The sequence below is a fragment of the Apteryx mantelli genome, chromosome 10, assembly GCF_036417845.1.
Source record: "Apteryx mantelli isolate bAptMan1 chromosome 10, bAptMan1.hap1, whole genome shotgun sequence".
Lineage (NCBI taxonomy): Eukaryota > Metazoa > Chordata > Aves > Apterygiformes > Apterygidae > Apteryx > Apteryx mantelli.
The window spans coordinates 3,608,036-3,629,300 of NC_089987.1; the positions used below are offsets into that span (position 1 = coordinate 3,608,036).

At 52.3% G+C, this 21,265-nt stretch overlaps 1 long non-coding RNA gene across 1 annotated transcript; it reads right to left on the reverse strand.

Moving 5' to 3' along the window:
• Positions 1-549: 549 nt before the first annotated feature.
• LOC106485050 (uncharacterized) lies at positions 550-20,884 on the reverse strand. The gene is made up of 2 exons (XR_010885276.1): positions 20,559-20,884; positions 550-1,973 (listed from the first exon to the last, which is right to left on the reverse strand). It is a non-coding gene; the product is annotated as an uncharacterized lncRNA (long non-coding RNA).
• Positions 20,885-21,265: the final 381 nt, after the last annotated feature.

The window sequence follows — 21,265 nt, forward strand, 5'->3', positions numbered from 1 at the left end:
TGAGGAAGAAGTGGTCTGTCTCTCCAAGTCTCCTACTTTGCTCTTATATATGGAGATACTTGACATGGATAATATTCCAAGACTCAAATTAGAGGACCAAAGCAATTTCTCAGGTGTATGAGTCGCTCTGCCATTGACTTCAATAGCCATGAAACACAAGCTGTGAAACACACTTGCCTTGGTTGAGCCATCTGCTTAATGAGATAGTGGTGCTCTCGTAACTCTTACAACAGGCACTGAGATGCCTGAGCAAAAGACAACGCGTAGGTATTCAGCACTGATGTGGCATGGCAGGCACCAACCTGTTCCACCTTCGGTGTGATGTGCAGACAGAAGCTATACAAGACTGTAGGAGACAACGTATTTCCTGTATAAGACTTCTCCAAGTTGGGTGCGAAATTTTAAATATTCAATTACGAGTAATTTTCTGAAAATGTTGCAGAATGACAATGACTCCTGACCCAAGTTTCCTCTTTTATAAATAGGTGGTGATAATTTCTACCTACTGCTCAGACCAGTGTAGGGGTGAGAGATCTGAAAGATACTAGATTTGATGTAAAAAAAGAATTTATTTCTCTGTGGGAGGAAGAAGGGAGAAATGGTGAAACCTTCATTTCCATAGCACTAAATTAACAGCAACAAAAACAACTCAAAAGAATAAACTGCATGTTAAGTAAATTTCAAAGAATTACTCTGAAATGAGTGCCAGCTTGTTTCTTTATTGCTTGCAAATACTGAGTCACCAAAATTCCTTATAGTATCTTCTAAAGGGCTCAGAGGAGCTTGCCCAGCTCCACTCCACCTAGCCTTAGTACCACGGTATCCTCCTTAGGAGGATGGTGCCTCAGGAGCTCTTGATAGTGGTGGGAGATAAGCCCCTCCAGAAAGCAGTTCATCCCACTGCAAGTTTGACAGCATTTACTGGTTACCTGTGCTATCTGCACGCTCCTTATCTCACTGATATCCCTATCAGCCCTATGCAGGGTGAGGCCAGCGAGATAGCAAAGTGGCACAATTAGCAATAATTAGCCCAGTGGGAAATGCGCTCCGCGGCCAATCCTGGGACAGATGAGGTTGGCAAGGTGGTAGGTAGCATCTCCCTGTTCCTCTGGAGAGGTCGGCAGGGTTGGGTGGTGTTGTCCTGGGAGCCGATCCACCCTTTGTGCTGCCAGTTCCTTGTATTGCTGTGCATGAGGGGCTGGGTTAAGGGGCAGAGCCCCATGCCAATGCGGGGACAGGCTGATGGTGGAGTTGGGTGGCCAGGTCTCCATCCTGCAAGGTGGGAGGGTGCGTGAGAGGTACCCACTTCCACACGGGTGCACAGGCAGGGTGCCCTGGGGCATTGTAGATGCACTAGACTTACTAAAATTTAGCCAGGTTGATCTTGCACGTGATGGTCCATGACATCTGAACCATAAAGCAACTTGCTGGGACCTACTGCTTCTCACTGGGCTCACTGGGGTGAGGAAATCTCAGGCAGGTGGGAGCTACGGGGCCCAGGGAACTGGGAAACCTTTAGTTCCTCCAGTACAGCTGTATTGGGGTGTTGTCTAAAGCAAAATAGTCCTTGAGCTGAGCTTGTGCTCCAGTCCTCAGTATGCCCTATAGACAAAACAGGAAAACCTGATTAAAGATGAGGTGTGGGCTGGTTCCCTTCCCCTCCTGCACACCAGTTGATTTGCGCTGTGGCCCATCTCCGTCGCTCAGAGCCAGGGAGGGCTGCCCTGGCCACTCACTCTGAGAGCTGGGTTTCTAAGTTGGCTTTCTGAGTTTGCTTTTGAAGTTCACTTTCTAAGCACTCACCAATGAAGTGAGGGTTGTCCCATCTCCAAACTGTCCTGCTCAGTCCTGCAGCATGGTAGGGCACGTCCTTCTTCTGCCTCCATGAACAGCTCTTGCACAATTAAAGCCTCTGTGCATGACATCTCCGGGTGAATGGGGGACTGTGAGAGTCTGTTCTGCTGGCCAGAAACCTGTAAAGCAGAAGGAAAATTGTTTTGGTGGCAGAACTACAAATGCTCAGTAAAGTGCGTCTTGTTTCAGTGCTTTTTATGTGGTTCTCTGCTAACTTTTCCTCCCCTAATTCACAGCAGAAGTGAAACAGAGTGTAGTAGAGATTGAGCATGAATCCTTTGCATTTGGTTAATGGGAACAATTACAGAAGTTTCTTCTTTTTCTTTTGCCAAGTTGTGATATGAAATCATTTGCTGGATTCCTGTTTCCATGGAAACAATTAGTTTCATACCATTTTTATATTATACATCAATGAGGTTAGTAACTAAATGAAGGCCAACACTTCATAAATGTATTGTCTCACGCAATAATCAAGTAGCTACCAAGTACCATGGCTAAATGTACTTAAAATGCAATGAAATCAGCTCCGTAACATGCTTAGAGTGTGTAAATATTTACTGATCTGATATGGCACATATTTTACGAGTCAAAAGTATCAAACACGGGTGTTTAGGTGTTGCTGTGCTCCCTGACTTTTGGGTCAGGCCCAGATTCTCAGAGGAGCTGGACGCCTCAAGCCTTCTCCAGAGGAGGTTCTGGGGGCTTGTTGTGTGACACGAATGAACTTCAGCTGCGTCTGATCCTGGAAGGCCCCTTAGCTGCCAGTTCATCTTGCGGCCAGAGGAAAGCTGAGGGCGGACAACTTGCAGGACCTCCTAGGCCAGTGGTTAGTGTGCTCACAGGGACATGCCTGGTTCCCCAGCCTTTCTCCAAGGTCTCTGTACATATTTTCTCCTTAAAATAAAATATACAAAGAGTCCACACAGCACAGATTGGAATTCAGGACTCTGCCCACTCCCTCCCTAGCACATCTGGGAGCCTTTCCCTTGCAAAGCTGAACAGCTGCACAGGGAGGGTTGGAGGTTCCCAGGCACTGTCGCAGAGGAACACAAAGTCTGGGAAGGGAATCGAATTCAGGGCCTGACACCGCAGCGAGTGGTTTAGCCAGGAGGCTATTCAGTGCAACAGGGACAGGATTGCCTCCGAGTGCAGCCCTTGTGGGAAGGAAGAGCCTGGAGGATGGTGCCTGGGCCCTGGGCAGGTGCGGCCCTGAACGTGCCACTGTTCCGCTCTCCGGTGGGGTCCCCCTGCAAGGGAGGAGGCCCGACCCACTGCAGGGAGCTCACACCCACGGGTCACATGTTATATTGCTTTGTACCAGGGTGGCCAAGTCTCTTTTTAGATCCAGTCTCCAATTCCCATCAGAGTGATTTAAATACCCTTGAGTACCTGGGGCTGAGTGATTGACATGGCTGAGTTCCCTGACTTAAGACTTAGTAATTCAATTCTGAAAATTAGTCACTCACTTATAAGGCTGAGTAGAAATTGGGGGGTAGGAAGTTTTAATGAGTAGTTAGGGGAAAAAAATCACCATACAACCCTCTATATTGCCCAGTGAAATCAATACTTATTACACTGGGCAATGGATTGGCATCTTATCTCTTTGTCATCTCCTCTTTGACCGTCTTCATCTCCTCTTTGATTAGCCCTTATAGAAAAAGCAAATGACATCTTCCTCTTCATTAAGGAAAGAATTTTACACAAATGGCTGTGAAAAAAAAAAATTCAGTTTTGCAATTAAAAAAAAATCAGAATCTTGCTTGGAATGCTCTTTTTTTCTCTCTCTATTGAAATGTCTCATGGGAACGTTGTTTAATGCACGTAGAAGCAGTCTGCCTTGTTCCTGATGGAGAGTTAGACCATGTCCAGTGACTCTTCTGCAGCTATTCTTGGATGAAGATGGTTGCTTGGTCTTTCCAGGAAAATGCAAACAAAAATTCCACAGAAAAACTTCAAATGAAATAATTTTTGACTTGATCCCAAAGGACACAGTTTCCACCCAGGGAAGAATGGTTTGTCCATGTGTATGAAATGGATCCTGGCCATGCATTCAGTGCAAGAGTATTTTCTATAATCCTTTCTGCTGACAAACTCGAAGGGCTTGAATCACCACAGCATGACATTGAAAGAAATACTCTGTTCTGGGTGAAAGCAATACGTAGGCTTGTATCTCCATCCATTTCAGATGGGCACCCATTTACTTCCATCTGACATATCTGTTTCTCCCCTTCCTCTGTGTGATGTCCCATACAGCTTCTCTGGTTATAGTCTGCCTGCCTTTGGCTACACCACAATGTCTCAGTCGTAACTCAAGCTAAAAGCATCCTCATTTTCCTTAGAAAGAGCCCCAGATCAGACATCTGCCTTGTAGGGCTAGCTGCCTCATCAGATCCTACCTTGGCCCGTATGGCCCAAGTTGCATGACCAAGGACCGAGGGTGCAGAGCATGCATGGGCCACCCTCTTCAAGAAAACTCTAAAGCTGGGACTGAGGCTGTGCCTGATGCATGCTTTCATGCAAACAATGCAGATGGGAGGCAAACCTGGAGAGAAAAACAGGCTCAAGTCTGCACTTAATGGTCAGTGTAAACATCCCCCTGAAATCTCTCTGCAGAACCAGCCTCAAATGTCTCTCTGCTATTCCCCATTCCCCCTTTACCACCCAGCCTCCTGACCTTGCAAAAGCATGTCTCGTAGGGGTCAGAGCTTGGGCCTGGAGCAGATGCTGAAGTCTGGGATCAGGGGTGGGTGGCCTGAGGGCTGGACAGTGAAACATTCCTGTATGGAGTCTCTGGTTAAGATAAAGGAGCCCCACACTGTGATTTACTCCAAGGAAGCTGAGTTACAATGTGACCTATATGTTCCCTGACAGGTTAGCCAGGAGAAATCCTACAGAATAAAAATCTTTCCATCTGTCAATAATGGTTCACTTTAGAAAAACAACTAATTATATATTGCCAAAACTGCCCTGCCAGTCTGAACTACGTGCCATCACTCACAGCCTCCAAGCCCAAATGCACCGAAATATGCCAGGGACTGAGCTAATTTATTTCTGCTTCAGTCAACCCTGGGCTGAATCCTACCAGGTTTGCAGCCTCCCCTTGGTTGGACTTCAGTAGCAAAGGTAAGACAAAGAGTTACAGTATGTCCAAGTTAGAAGAATTCATGTGAGCTGCTGAGCATCCCTGTTCAGGGCCTGGCAAGGGTCAGGAGTTCAAAAGTGGATTGAGTTCTGGGTTGGAATGCCTTAAATCCAGCCTTTTTACTAATTTTCTAATCTTGCTCTTAGAGGGGGTACAACCATATGAGCTAGACAGATCTCAGGGTGGGTGTTTTCCCTGCCACTGCCTGGGGCAAGGCAGCAATTTTGGACCCTGCACCTGGTTAGACAGCAGCAGAAGGAGATGGACAGCAGTGAGCTGGCTCCAGGCCACCCATGCTTGTTGGCTGGTCCATAGCCATAGCGACAGTATTTTAAATGGCATAACACATCCCCAAAACAGCTGGCTGGAAAAGAGGGCATGTGTTCCCAACCCACCGGGTTGTGCTGGGAAGCACAGCAAGATAACACAGCCAGAGTCTGTATAATCTCTCCAGGAAGAATTTCTTTGGGCAGCCTGGCGAGAGGATGGTGTGTAGCTCCCCACCGGCCTGGCCTGCTCACTTTCTTCAGCCTCCCTAATCTTTAGCACTGCCACGGCACTGCACCTGCAGGGCCCTGGGTTCCTGGGAAAGGAGAGCGCCTGCCACAGCGACACCTGATCCTCTCCACCAGTCTCCCTGGAGGGAGACTTGCAGGGAGAAGATCCTAGCCCCACACCACATCCCTGCTGGAGTGCAAATCTGGAGAATGTAATACTGAGGCTCACAGCTAAGAAATGTTAGAGATATCAGTATGTAGGCATGGTTGGCTAAACTGTGAAGAAGGCTTTGGACTGCGTGCAGTTTGACCACATTTGTTAAAATGGAGAGGTGAGTGGTGCACACATTTGCAGAAACAGTCATTCTTGCAGTAAAAGAGATGCCACAGTTAATGTTCCACCTCCAGTCTCTCTGCACCTGCAATGTAGGTCCCTGAGATGCCCAGTCCAGGTGCCACCAGCCCCAGTGAGAATTTGGAGCTAGCAACCAGATGCTTAAAAGGATGCAACTGGTTTTCCCTGCATTCCTCCAGCTTGGAACCAGTCTATGGCTCAAGAGCATTGTCAAGGAAATGCTTTTCCAGCACTGCTGGGTGATTGCTGAGAAATAGGTTCAAGGAGAGATGAGTCCAGATGAGTCTGAGTTATGACTCCACATTTAAGGTCATACCGAGAATGTGACATCAAAACCGGGACTGAATTCTTTCAAAATATAATAAACCTTCATCAAGCACAACAGATGACTTTGGAATTTGAGTACTTACTTCTTTTTCTCATATATTTTGTTACGCAATTTCTGCTCCTGAGAAGAACACCAAGTTCTCTTCTTATTTTTTAAACAAGCCAAAAGAGGTAATACTAATAATCTGGTCCACAGCCACCGATAGTTTCTTTCATTGCTTCAGCACAAGGAGGACGAACAGTCTTAAACCCATCTAAGGAAACTCATTGAAACGAGTCAGGTAACAAATAGAAAACATACAGTTTATGCAACAGCATGCAACTAAGAAATCTTCCCTTGGCAAAACAATAGGGCCATTGTATTCGCCCATCTGAGCAGTCAGTAAACTCTACTAGTCCAGGGCTGTAATGAATTAAAGGCTTTTCTGCAGCAGATACAATTGCTGTTCGTTACTAAGAAAAGCACGTTACTAAGAAAAGCACGTTGTCTGAAATTCTGCAGTGCACTAAAGGCATGTGTTCATGTTTCTAGCACAGACTCAAAACTCACAGAATAGATGAGGGGAAGGCAATTACCAGACCTCAGTGACTCAATTTTCTGCTGATTTCTCCCATTTTGTAGACTAAAGAGTCTCAAAAACGTGGTAGCAAGGAATGCTTTTAGCCAAAAAAGGCTGCTGCATTGCCAACACTTTAAGACACTGGGTTAGAAAGACGCAAGGGCACTGACAGCTCTGCGGCTGCTGCGATAAGGACCGTCAATAGTCATGATGTCTGGACTCCCTATCCTTGGAGGTTTTCAAGACTCAGCTAAACAAAGCCTTGGCCGACTTGATCTCGTGGTGGCGACAGACTTGCTTGGAGCAGGAGGCTGGACTGGAGCCCTTGAACGTCCCTCTGGATCCTGCGAATGACTCCTGACGCAGCGGCAACCGGACAGTAGGTCACTGGCCGGGTGTATCAAGGCACCAGAGTTCATTTTCTGTCTCTGCCACCAAATTGCTACGTGGCCTTGAGCAAGGTACTAAATCTTTCCTTGGCTGTATTTCCATCTCTAGTCAGTCAGCCTGGTCTATCTAGGGTGTAAATTCCTCTTTTGGGGGGTCATCTCCTGCTGTTAACGTGGCCGCTGGCTTGACAGAGATTTGCTGCCTGCACTGCACAGAGCAACGCACTACTTCCAAGAGCTAGAAGGAAAGAGAAGACGGAGAGGCTACTCGGCAATAGATAGTGGGGTTATTTCCAGCTGTGTGTGCATCACTGCTGGAAAGTTATAGCTATTTGAACACCAGAAATGGTTAAAACTGATCTGTTAGCACTTTTGATAGGCTTGTAGCAACAATTAGGGCTTATTGTAGAGCTCAGCGAGACAGAAGAGATCAAATCCCAGTGGTGGAAATTAGGAAGTGAAATGCCAAGAACAATAACTAGAACAATGTCATGAATTTCCTCCACCACAACACTAAAGGAGTGTGACAGGGAATATTTTGATGGGCCTAAATAACTCAGAGCATTGGTTTCACTTAGGAAACTCTAATTAAACATATTCATTTCTTGGATTTTGTTTTTAAAAGTCAGCAGTGGTTTGAATTGCTACCAGGGCTCTGCATCTTTGGAGCTGGTCCTGGGCTCCTTTCTTGCCTTTCCTGAGGCTCAAAAAAAGTAAGCAACTTCATCAGAGTTGGGGAAAGGGAGCTGAGACCTGTGAAGCAGTCTTTCTCCTTCATCCCCTTTCCCAGAGCACACACATACACACATACCATGTGTCATGTTGAAACTGGATGCACCTGCTAGAGGAGCTGTGTGGGGGCAGACATTATACACCAGTTATAAATCCTTAGGCTATCAACAGCCTTTAGTAAACATTTGGACAATCCTTCCTACCTCTCGGTCATCCAAATATTTGCATCATGCGGGGCTGCTAGCCGTTTCCTGACATGCCGCGTATCTAAGAATATCCTTGGATCGTAGGTCGGTTCCAGTGTACCGTGATGGATAGTCTTATTGGATGAAATAAATGGCTTGGGGAGAAAGAAAGAAAAAAAAAATATCTATCTGTCTCCTGATAATAAATCCAGGTCAGGATGGAGTGAAACAGCTTGCGATTGTGAGCTGTATTTTTGGAGGGCTTTTAGGATCTGATCTGAAGCACCCAAGGGTTAATGATGAATTGAGCCCTGAGCTCAATTAGTGGAAATACTTCCCTTGGTGACTCAGACCGCTTTGGACCAGGCTCTTAGGGGAATGGTTGAAGATGCCTCTGAAAGCTCTTCCTTGTTGCTGCCCTGAGCACACGGTTGGAAATAACCTGAACCAACTTCAGTTTTAAAATAGGACCCTGCTCATCAAAGCCAGGTTTGGCAGCTCATCCCCCGAAGCAGAACATCTCCCAGGTGAACTGGTGCAAAGCAAAGGGCTGCAGAGCTGTGTGTGAACTGTTTCATGAAGCGGAGTTGCCGAGCAGAACTAAAACACTTTTTTAATGAAGAAAGAGGAAAGCAGTCTGGGCTCGGCTTGAGTAGTTGATAGGGGTGCCTGCATACAAAACCTGTGTTTAAGACTAGTGTGCTAAATAACAGCGTAACAAAGATTGAGCCTTGCAACACAATAATTTTAATCTTCCATTCAATACTCAACTGGTACTTTATAGCTAAATACACACTACAATAAACCAGTGGATTTTCTGATAGCGTAGTAAAGAAAATATTTAACCCTGAGCTTTAATAGCAGGATAAAATTGCTCAGGATGTAATGTGGCTTTTCCGCTGCAGCTTCAGGTTGGACCTTTTGTTTTAATCTTTTTTTCCCGTCAATAAAACCACCAGACCCACGACAAATAAAAGCAACGCGACTCGCCGTCGTGCAGTAGTCGAGGCAGAGGGTGCACAAACGTGTTTTCTAAGTGACAAGGGACTAAACCCATCTGGAGGGTTTATTTCCCCATCCCCACCCCCAGGTGCCCCCAGGTAATTCCCTTCCATCACCCTCAGTTTCTCCAAGGTCTCCCTGCACTGGCCTTTGGGGAAACCCAAAGCTCCGGCCCCGCTTTGGACAGACTAAACAACATCGGCAAAGTCGCCTCGCTCCCCCCAGCCCTCCGAGGGGAAGGGGAGCATCCCGGGCGGAGAGGGGAAAGGCAGCGTCCCCGGGGCAGCCGAGGGGCTCCTGGGGGAGAGGTGGGTGGCTGCCTTGGGGCGGGGGGGAGCAGGGATGTGGCGGAAGCATAAAGCACCTGTTGAAGGCTATTTAGGGATTAGCCGAGTGCTGACAGACAAATTGGCAAGATTAATAAGAGCAATCAAGGCTGTGTGGGCTAGAGTTGTTAGTTGACATTAATGTGACATCACTTTCATCTGCTTTTGCCTCGCACCGCATAGCTGGTACACGGCATCATTAGCGCTGCTAGCGAGCAGCGCGGTCGGATGTGGGGGGGTTAGGGGAGGGTGTGTGTGTGTGTGTGTGTGTGTGTACGTGTGCGGGGCGGGTAAGGGGCAGCCCCCGGCCCGGCTCCGCGGTGCGCAGCGGTGCACCGGGTCGCGCACCCCCGCCCCACGCCCGGCCTACCTGTCCCTAACAGCACGGGCTTAGTTTTGGGGCCGTTTTCTTCCGAGCTCTCCGTTCTGCCGGCTTTTTCGCCCTGCTAACCCCTCCGCCGGGTGGCGTAATGCTGCTAGCTAAAAACGCCGTTTCCCGGGGGGAAAAAAGTAAAAGGGGGAAAGGCTAATTCCAGGTGCGAGGGCAGGAGAAAGAAAAAACCCCGGCCGAGGTCGCCGGGAAGCACCGCACTGGGAATCTCCCATTTCCACGTGCAGATGGTTCAATCCCCGACTGATATCCTAAGGGAGAAAAGCTGATTTCGGGGGGCTCCGCTGCCACCGAAACCAGGGCGAAAATCCCCCCTGCAGCTCTTGTGCGGCACAGCGAGGGCAGGGGGAAAGGCTTGCTCGGGGTTTGCTTGCTGTTCGTTCCCTAATCCCTTTCTGCTAATGCTTCCATCTCCCTAATTTTTGTTAACAACCCCTTCAAACGGGGACTTGTTTACGCTTCGTTTTTTTCTTTGAACTACAGTCAATGAGGAATCATAACGGTAGTAAAATATCTGAACGCACAAATCCTCCAGGTCTGCCTGGCTCTGTCGGAGAGGCTCCTCCGCCGAGAGCTTTTGCCCACAAAAGGAAAGTGCTGAAAAGGAGCGCAATGCCAAACGCTGCGCGCACGTTTGCTCGCAGAGCTGCCCGCAGGGAGAAATCCGTGCGCTCCCATTTTAATTGGGACCAAAGGTGGATTTCTCCAAGCTGCAAAACTATCGAGTGGGTGGGGAAGTCTGTAAAAATATGGTTTGCACCTATAAGTAGCGACATTTGAAGCACGCAGAGGGGGAGAGGAACAATCGGGCAGGGGACGTGGGGGCTGCCCGGAATAATTTTGGAGAGGTTTTTTTGTTAAGAAAAACAGAATCAAAGTGATCCCAAACTCAGACTCTGAGATCAAAGTAAAAACAAGCAGACAATCACTGCTGTCTTCCCCTCGCAAAAAGACGGATTTTTAATTTTTGCGTAAAGATCACAGAATTGCTTCCCGCTCACGAAGCATTTAAAGGATCTGGAATTATATTTTTAACCCTCGTGAATGGGTAAATTACCGGCGTTTTGGAGCAAATTTCAAGTACTGCCTAAATCTACCCAACGAGAAAACAACCCTGAGCAAAATCCATCTCCACAGGGTCTCCAGTTCCCCCTGCTACAAGCAAGGTTATCAAATACGCGTTTGCCACAGGGACACTGAAATCCATCTGCGGGGTGAGGATGCTGGAGGGAAGGAGAGCTGAGCCCCAGCTTCCCCTGCCGGGCTCCAGAAGCGGGCTCAGAGCCTTTGTGGCCGGACCCCAGCCGGGAGGGCTTGTTTTCGTTGTTTTTTGTGGTTAATTTTTGAGAGCTGGTTTGGATGCCACCGCTTCGCCCACCGCAGTCCCCTTGGCGGACTGGATTTCCCTGGGCAGTGATGGCAAACACGCTGCAGAGCTCGCAGCGAAACAAAAGCGGAGGGGGAGAGGCGGCGCGGGCTCCCCGAAGCGCGCAAAATGTGTTTCTGCTAAAAATACAAAAATCATATTTGCTCACAGCAACTGATTAGGTTTAAAGTACACAGCTTAGACCAATCCGGCAGCAACATCCAGGGCATTCAGTGGTCTGTTTGTAATCTCAGCCTTTTTCATTAACATAAACACTACTTCAACAAAAATATACACGGCCACCTACTAAGCCGGTGAAGTAAACGAGGAGACGGTGCCGCTGCTCGCAGCGCGGATGTTAGCCGGGCTCCGCGGGCGCGGAGCGGGGGCAGGAGCCGCGCGCGAAACGCGCACGGACACCGGTGTTAAACCGAGACGCTCGTTTGCGCCCCGGCCCGCGGGGTGCTCCGCGCCCGGGGAAACGCGGGGACGGAGCCGTTCACACACCGCCAATTCCTCTCTCCTCAGAAAGAAAGATTTAAAATGCGATAAAACGTAAAACCAAATCACCCCCCGTCCTCCTCCCCCTACCCCCAGCCTAAGTCCGGGATTTTATTCTTTCTTCCCTCTGTTTCCCGGTGTTCGGGGGGGCATTTTTAAAGGAACTTCCTTTAGGAACTGCTTGCTTCGCTTTCCTACCGCCGCGGCTGCGGAAGCAGGTAAAGGCAGCGGCCGGCAGCCTCCGAAGAGAGGCGAGCAGTCACTGCCGGCGGTTTGTTGGTGCCTTTGGGAGCTTCTCCCTCCGTCTGCCTCCCGATTCACCCCAGGCTTGCAGGGAAAGCCGATGTTGTCTATTTCCCATTTTTCGTTTGCGGGAATTTCTTTGCTTCATTCTCTCTCTTTCTTTCATTTTTTTTCTTTCTTTCTCCTTCTCTCTTTCTCTCTGTTCCGTTCTCTCCCTCTCTCCCTTTTCTTTCTTCCTTTCTCCCTTTCACTCTTTTTCTTTCTTTTCTTTTCTTTCTTTCCTTCTTTCTTTCCTTTCCTTTCTTTCTCTTTCTCTTTCCTTTTTTCTTTCTTTCTCTCTCTCTTTTTCTCTTTCTCTCTTTCTCCTTTCTTTCTCCTTCTCCCTTTCTCTTTTTATTTTTCTCTCTTTCTTTTCTTCTTTCTTACCTTCTTTCCTTCTTTCTTTCCTTTTCCTTTCTTTCTGTCTTTCTCTCTCTCTTTCTTTCTCTCTCTTTAATTCTCTTTCTTTCTTTCTGTCTGTCTGTCTGTCTCTGTCTCTGTCTCTGTCTCTCTGTCTCTCTCTGTCTCTTTCTTGCTTTCTCTCTCCTCCAGGAGTGTGTATCTGTCTATCTATTTGTCTGTCTTCAGTATGTGGAAGCACTTCTGTTTTCCTCTACTCATTGACTCAAACACTTGCACTAAGGAGGATGAAGCTCTACCAGGAGCTCCAGGGGCGAGTCACGCAGCTGCTTTCCTGAGATGCGGTGGCGTCTGTGTGCAAATCAGCCCCGGGCTCCCCCTCAGCGCCGCCGTCCCACGTCCTTTGCCGAGGCAAAGAAAATGTCCCTTTTCTGACGTGCCAGCGCTCGTTTCACCGCGCGCGTGTATTTGTGTTAAGCAGAGCCGTTTAACACCAGTCCGGCCGCGCTTGAGTGCCTCCGTGGGGCTGCCCCTCTGCCAGCCCCGGGGGGGCTCCGCGCTGAGCCGCCGCGGCCCCGCACACGCGTGGGGCGCCGCGGCCGTGGGGCCGGGACGAGCCCTTGCCGGGGGCTGCGCCGGGGGCAGAGACCCCCGTCCCGCAGGGCTCCGCGCCCATCGCCGGCGCGACGCGGCAAAGGCAGCGCGGAGCAAAGCCCTGCAGCCGGGTTAAAGCCCTCTCTGCCCGGTTAAAACCCCCGCGGTGCTTGGAATTAAACACCCAAGTTAGATCCGTTTCCGAAAGGGAACGAATGATCCCGCAAGAGAAATAATTACAGTGCAGCCTATCCCGCCGGGTAGCCCTGGGTCAGCATCTTTCCTCCAGGTAACCCCAAATTCTGCTGGCGAAAGGGATTTGCTTCCCGTACCTTGGGGGAAAGGCAGAAGCTCTTTCATCCACCGATTTTAATGGGGTTAGATGCAAAATGATTTCTATAGACACATTTAAGGACTGGAATCTAAGGGGGATTAAGAGCGTGGAACTAAGGGTGTTTTGCTAAGACACTCTGAGACATTTTACAATTCAAAGAGTGATTTTGAAAAAAGGAAAAGCAAAATAATTTCTGGGTTCGTTATTCGAATTTTAGTACGTTCTGCGCCGATTTTTTCCAGATCTCTTCTCCATTCCTCCCCCGGTTTCACACACGCACACCCCCTTCCCTAAGGAACGCAGGAACGGGAAGATGGATGTACCCGTTTCTCCTAATAGCTTTATTTTCAAAAAAAGAAAAAAAGAAAAAAGAAAAAGAAAAAAGAAAAAGAAGGCAACTGCTTTGTTGCAGAAATCGTGAAACTCTAGAGGATAATAATAAATTCTCCGTAAATCTTTCCCACGTTGGATTGGGGATTTCATATCTCCACTGAGCATCTTTCCTCGGAATACCAACTAAGCACGTCGTTCCGTGCAGAACATTTTTAAAGCCAAAAGTTGCTCATAATATTTAGCCAGGGGCCAGTCGTCCAAAGCGGATCGTTTTACGACGCGCTCTTCTGTTTTTCCAAGGATGTGGGAAAGATGATTAACCAATTTTTAGTGTCTTTTAACTCTCTGCCCTGGTAAGTGCAAAGCAAGGCAAGGCATGAGTCTGCAACACCCCATAGTGCGGCTCCAGAGCTCGCTGGTGCGATTATAGAGCTCCCGACGTCTAGCAATTAAGTGATGTATTATTAAGTGGAAATTCACTTATTAAAGAAAAAAAAATGCTGGAAAATAGTTTCTGCCAGGAGAGCTTCCAAGGAAAACCCTCTCCACTTCTCTGTAAAGAGGGGAGACGCGGGCAGAGAGCTGCGGTTGTTTACAGAGGGGATTTTTCACGTTGTTTATGAATACGAGTCCCGAAACTCCCCCTTTGGGTTGGGGTGGCACAGAGTTTAGATGCAAGATTTATTGTAGAAACGAGGTTAAAAATAAAAATAAGGAGGCTTCCCCTGTGACACACGAGTTAGCTGCATAGCCTGGCCTCGTTAAGCCCGGTCAGGGGCAGAGCGAGTCGCCACGGGACTAGCAGGGGCCAAGCCCGGCGGCGCCTGCCCGCTGGATGCCGTGGCCTTTCCCACTGCTTCGGGTGGGAGCGAGTTTCCCTGCTGACCCCCGTGTGCTGCCCCTTTGCTGTGGGGGCTGCGGGGCTGGTATCTAGCCCAGCCTCGCTGTCTCTGCAGCAAAGCACCTGGCGAAACGGCTCAGGGTGCTATTTTTTTTTTCACGGGAGCCCGGAGGGATGCCGCGGGGTCGCCTCCAGCAAGAGCCGCTTTTGCAGGGCAGAAGCCCCCTGTGCAGGGACCAGAGAGACCAAACCCCGCCGAGCCTGGCTGCAAGCGCTGCGGGGACCCCCCCGCACGCTGCCCCCGCCGCAGCCCGCCGGGACCCGGCCCGCGGCTCCGCTGCCCCCGGCGCCCTCCGTGCCCGGGGTCGCTACCCCCAGCAGGGTGCTGTCACCGCCCGGGATGGGTGCCCAGCTTCGCCCGTCTCTCCTAGGGGAGCATCGGGAGAGGCAGCGAGAGGCTGCTCTGCTGAGCATCCTTGGCTGGAAACCACTGGTATTCCCGCACCCTTCCCAGCTCCGTCGCTCCCCACGGGAGACCCGCGCGGGGAGCTCTGCCGGGCGGCACCAGCGGCGGGTGTCGGCAAAACCCCCCGCGCAGCGGGGTCAAGCCGATCTGCCCGGCCCCGTGCCGAGCGCCCTGACCCTTCCCCCGGCCGAAACCGCTGTGGGTTTTAGCCTGCAGTGTGCGGTCTGCGAGCAGGGCTCAGAAACGGATTTTTTGCAGGCAGGAGACCCCAGGGACAATTCCCCTGGGAAGCGCCTGGCTGTTGGCACCCCCTTTTTCTCCGGGGCCAGGTGATGCTGCTGCCGGGGCTGGGAAGGATGCGCTGCGCCTGGGCGCAAAGGGAAGGGGAAACCCGGGGCTGGTTTCTCCAAAGCCTCTTTCCAAGAAGAAGGGTGCAGCCCCCCATGGGCAGACTCCGTGGGGTCTCGGCGGGCACAGTCCCGGGGAGGGGGCCCGTGTTTCACAATAACGCGCTTATTCCTCCTTGCGCGGAGCTCGCTCGGGCCCGCACCTCCGCGGAGCGACCTGGGACACTGCGCGGCCGCGGAGACCCCTGCGGATCCTCTCAGCCCCCCGGGCCTGCTCCATGTGGATTTTCCTCCCAGGAAGCCCCGTGTCCTCGTCCTCCAGCCCAGGGGCTCGGGCTACCGCCGCATCGGTGCGGGCAGCCCCATCCAGGTACTGATCACTGGGAATTGAGCCCTGCGCAGTCCCCTGCCCCGCTGGGTTTGTTTTCTGCATCTCTCCGCGGTGCTTAGGGGGAGATGAAGCCATCCGCTTGGCTACTATTTAGCCTGGCAGTATATCGTCCCCGTGTTTTTTCAGTACCTATACAATAAAAATCCCTTTCCTCTTTAATTTGGCTTATTCCGTTTTAATTTCTCGCACCTCTCCGCACAGATGTATTTTGTTCGAAAACTCGAAACGACTCATTTGGGGGGCCGATGGCTCTTGCCTGCCACAACGCTAAAAATGCCCCTCTCTGCCAGCACCTATACGCAGGTCCTGCAATGCGACTCCCGTCGTTTTGGAAAGAGGGGATATAAACGGGAGTTTTGTTTAGGGCTTAGAAGAAAAAAAAAAAGAAGAGAAACGAATTGCGTTCAATAAGGCTGAAAGCGAAGCGGAGCCGTGCGGGGCGGCCGGCCGCGGGGAAGCCCCTGGCTGTGCCCCTCTCGCGGGGACTCTCCCGCCCGGCCCGGCCGGGCTCCGCGCCCCGGGGCACGGCGGGGTGGAGGCGATTCCCTGCCCCAGAAGGTGAGGGGGATCGAGACTTTCCCAGGCACTGAAGTCCCTAATTTACCCGCCGGCGCTTAGGGCTAGAAAAGCTGGAAATGACAACACGGGTTATTTTTCGTCTCTGTGCCACACTGCTCTGCAAAGGAGCCGGGAGCGGCGAGCTCCTTTTCCGAGGGTCCCTGCTTAGTTTGGGGGGTTGTTTGGGCTCCGGTTCTTCTTAATCCCCGCCGCCCCTTCGCGTGCGCCGCGAGCCCGGGCTCAAACCCTGGTGCAATTTCGGGGGTCGGATCGCAGAGCCCCAACCCGGCCTTTCCCCTCGAGGGGGCATCGCTGGGCGACGCGGGGGCTCGCAGCGGGCTGCCGAAACGCCGGCGAGGAGCGCTGGGCCCCCGCGCCGCAGGCCACCGGGGAGCCCTGCCCGAGAGAGGACTGCGCCCGGGGAGCCTGTCCTCTGCCGCTGCGGGCGGCCCCCGGCCCCGCTGGATGCCAAGGGAAAAAATGTGAGTGGGGGGATATTTTTCACGCGTTTTCTTCTGCAGCCGCATCGGTCCCGTCTCTTTCGGGGTGGCCGGTGCCCCCAGCTCTCCTCCCCACCCGCGGCTGCAGCACCTGCGCTGAGTCCGCATCTACCTCCCGAGGCCCCGATTCTGCTCCCACCCAAGTCTCCAGAGGATCCCGCAGGGAAACCGTGTGCCCAGAGAAAGTAGCAAGCACCCAGCAGTGCGAACCTGGATTTACACCTGGATTTACACCTTCGGCCGCCTTTAAGGGCGTGCAGTTTTATCGGTGATGGCTGGGAGCATCACCGGCGACCCGGTCGCTTCAGCAAGCCAGGACCCAGCTCAGCTCAGACCTGCGGTTTCTCTCGCCAGCGGTCTGGTGCCCTGGTACTCGGGTCTGAGTCCCAGCCAGCCAAAAAGCATCCCTCCGGGAAAGGAGGCTAGCTATCCCTCCGTAAGCAGGGATATAAATACCCGGAGATATTTTAAAGATCTCTGTGGGAAGCGATTGTGTCTAAGTAGTAGCGCTCGGAGCTTATTATCGCTGGAGCCGATTTGTATTAGAGGGACTCGGTCCTGCCAGAAAACTCCTAAAAAATCCTGCGCTGAAGAGGGCTGTAAATTCCTGTGCTGCAATATTTCATTGAAGGACGTCATGGAAAATGTGGGCTTGGGGTGGGGGGGCAGTCTCGGGACGGTCAGAAGGGGGAAAAGAGAGAGACAAAGGGGAAAAAAGGGTAAGATTCTTCTTTTTTTCCTTTCTGACCAAAGCCTGAACTTCTGCCTAACACACGGCGGCTGATAGACAGCATGCGCCTCTCCGCAGCCGGGTTAGACACTTCTGCAGCTCTGCTCTGCACCGCTCCCAATTTCGGGTTGTCCCTTCCCGAAAACTCTTGCAGGTTCCACTCGGTCCTTGAGTCCAGGGTCTGCCAACCCCGAGCCCTCGGGCTGCGAGCTGCCAGAGCCGGCTCTGTCTGTGCCACGGAGCCGCCAGCCACACGCACACGCGTGGGGCAAAATATTGCTCTGCGCTGGACCCCCCAATCCCCGCACGACTGGCTGAAGGGAGGCAATTTTGCACTCAGACCATGTATCGGGAGTAGCAGCAGAGCAGCGGAGATCGGACCAAGGGGAACAGTTTGCTCAATTCTTAGGGAAACTTTATTATTATTATTATTTTTTTAGGGATCTGGCCCCAGCTCCACCCTGCTGCAGTGCCCACGCGGGGCGACGAAACCTGTCTCATTTGCCTGTTTGCATCTGCGCAAACCCCGTTAGCAGCCGATCCCCGGCGGCTCCGGGTCTCCGCCGCGGCGGCACCGCAGCTCCCTCCGTGGGGCGGCCGGGCCCCGCTCGCACCCTCCTGGGCAGGTCAGTCCGGGCCCGAGCGTGTCCTTCCTCCACATACCAGCTCCTTTCCCCCCCGGCCTTTTCCCTCTCCCTGCAGCCACTTGGCTAAACGCACCCCCTCGGCCTTAAGTAAACGTTTAGGCATCAATTTGCAGCGGACTTGGGGCGAGCGGCCACGGGGATGGCCTCGCCTGGAAAGGGGGGAAAAAAAAAAAAACAGACGAGGGAAAGGGCTGGTGCCGGGGGAGCGGGGCTCCTGCGAGCGGTGTTAATGCAAAGCAGGGCAGGGGGAGAGGGACATGCGCCGGTCACTCCCCTCGCCCTGGGTGGTCCGGGCTCGCACAAACACCCTGGGCCCCTCCGCCGAGCAGCACCCAGCCTGCTTATAACAATACTACCTATATACATTTCCATACTCGGATTACACCCGGCCTGCTTGCAAAGTTGACTTCACTTAAGCAATTAGCTAGTAAAAATACCTTCGGCGCAGGAAAAGGAAGAAAGCTCGGATTTGTCTATTTTTACACAAAACACGGCAGAGTTTCGTGGAGGGAGAGGGAAGTCGCAAAGGGGATGGGGTTTGGGAAGGATTCGTTTGGGAAGCGAAGTGGGGCCGGGAGTGGGTGTCCGGAATAATCCGTGCGGGTCCGGGTCGGTAAAACGGGCCCCCAAACGGTGCCGGGATTAAAAGGACTAATTGCTCCAGATGATCCTTTTTTTTTTTTTTCCCTGCCCACTCTCCTCTGCTGAGGGCTGGGGGCGGGCCTGATTAAAGCAACAAAAACAACAGCAAAAAAACAGCAAAAGCGAGTCACGTTCATCCGCGGGGCTGGCCCCAGCCAGGATCTTCAGCCCAGAAATCTTCCCATCCTCGTTTCCTCCAAAAGCAGGTTTTGAATCTGAAAGTATTTCGGAGACCTGCGCGGAGGATTTATAAGCGCTAAAGTGTCACTAACAACCCCTCTCCCGCCGTGTTTTTCTCTCCTTTATTCCTCCAACCCTGGCACAGTCCGTTTAGTTCCTGTACAAGATCCCTCTTTTACATCAGAGAAAACACGGCCCGGCTTTTCCTCCCCAAAGCTGTTATTTACCAAATTCGCGGGTTCAGTTTACCATATAAAATGCTCTAACATTTCTGCTATTCCCACGGCGAGGCCTATAAAACCCGGGGCAATATATTTCCATTTTAATGTTTGCTGGCTATAAGAAATACGTCGGAAACCAAATCTTCACACTCCGAAAAGATACTGCGGGGGGGGGGGGGGGAGGAGGAAGAGCGCTTGTGCGGAGACTGATTTTTTTTGAGGGAAATCGTTTCATTTCCACGGAGAGATTTTTTTGTTCGAGTTAACGGTTTGCTCCCACGGAGACGGAGATATTTATTTCCTAGTGGAAATGTTGCCAGTGGTGACGGTTTTAAATGCGGGTTTTACACGAGCTCTTTTTTGTTTTGTTTTGTTTCGAGGCTGGAGTTAGTTCCTTCCCCTCGCGTTTTTTTTGGGCACCTCGGGGGAAGTCACTGGCTAAGCGATGCAAAGCAAAAAAGCCATCGCTGCCGGCGGCCGGGGCGAGCAGGAGCGTTAGCGCGGCGCTCCCGGACGAGCGGGGCGGCGAGCGGCGGCTTTCCCGGCGCCATCCGCCCCCGGAGAAGGCGATCGCTGCCCGAAGAAACGTTTTTTGGGGGGCGTTTTTGCCCCATGAGCAACGATACCCCAAACCCGCCTTGCTGCCTCTCCTGCTCTGCCCTCGCCGGTGCCTTCAGGCGGCGAAGCGGGACCGGGGAGACCGGCGGCGGCCGCTCCCTCCCCGAGCACCCGCAGCAGCGTTTTCGCCGCTTTCTAGAGGAAAAAACGCCAGAAATACCCCCCCCTCTCTCGTCCTTCGCTGCTGCCGTCCCCTCCAGGCCCTGGGGTTTGTCCAGCCCGGCGCTGAGGGCTCCCTGTCGCCGTCCCCAAACCCCCACCTCTGCCCTCGCTCGGGGAAACGGAGGGCTGGTGCTTTTGCAAAATGACTTCTTTTGCGGAGAGGGGGGGAACTGATGGGACGGGGAAGGAAAGGGAAAAAAGACCCCGACGTTAAATCCCTCTTGGTTGTATCACAGATGTGACAGGCGCCCTGGAGGCTACTAACAACTGCTTGCGAATAACGCGAAGGGAGTTTGGAAACCCGATCGGTATCTATCTCTCTTTTAAAAGGTATTAAATTATCATAAAAAACTCTAAAAGCGAATCTGGGAAGACGGGGGATTTCGGGGGGGATGCTCAGCCGGGGGTCCCCCCCTCTCGAGGCACTGACTTTGCAGGCTGCAGCAGGACAGACCCACAGCACTCTGGTGCGGCCTGCACTTGGTGGTGGTGGGGGGGGAGTTTTTTCTTTTTTTTTTTCCCTCCCTCTCTCTCTCTTCCTTTCCCCAGTCTTGAAACCAAGCACTGCGGCCGCCAGCACATCTGCTCGGCTCCTAGCGAGGAGCCGTGAAAGCCAAGACTGCCCCGGCCGCCCCGTCTTCCCCCCCTCCCCCCCGGCGTCGCCCTGGGGCACAAGTTTCCACGCGCGGTCCGCAAGACGGTGACAAAGGTTTAAAGCGACTTACCTTGATGAGTGAGTGACAGCTCTCCTGATCGCAAGATGCTCAGAAGGGCTTTTTTGGGGGGGAGGGGGGAAGGGGGGAGGAAAGGAGGTCTGATGACTCTGCCTCCCTCTTCTCCTTCCCCCCACCCCTCGGGTGTGCGTGTGCCTGTGGCATCCGACGGAGCTGAGCATCGGACTCCCGGCACTCAACTGCAAACGTTCAGCACAGATTTATATCCCCCCCCCCAAAAAAAAAACAGCCCCAAAGAAGCCCCAGAGCAGGCGAGGAGGCCAGAGCCCGCTCCCATCCGCGGATCGGCGGCGGAGGCAGAAAAGGGCATTTCGAGAGGCAGCAGGAGTTTTCGCCGATTTCTTTTTATTAAAGCACCCCCGAGCCCGTGTTTACATTGCGCAGTATAAACATCCTGCCCGGGCCCGCCGAGCTTAAAAGAGCGCACGAAGAGGGGGTTTAAGTGGGTGAAGCTCCGCGCGGCGCGGAGGCCGCCGCCGCCGCCGCCGGGCAGCGCCGCCCGCGGCTCCGCGCCGCCCGCGGCTCCGCGCCGCCCGCAGGCCCGGCCGCCGCCGCCCGGCCCCGGAGGCCCTTCCTCCGCCGGTTCACTCAGGCCCTGCGTGGAGCCCTTCCCACCCTCCCCCGTGATTTTCGGCAGCGGCCGGAGCCGAGCGGCGTTGGGGAGGGAGGGAGGGGGGGGGGAGGAAGCGGGGCAGGGC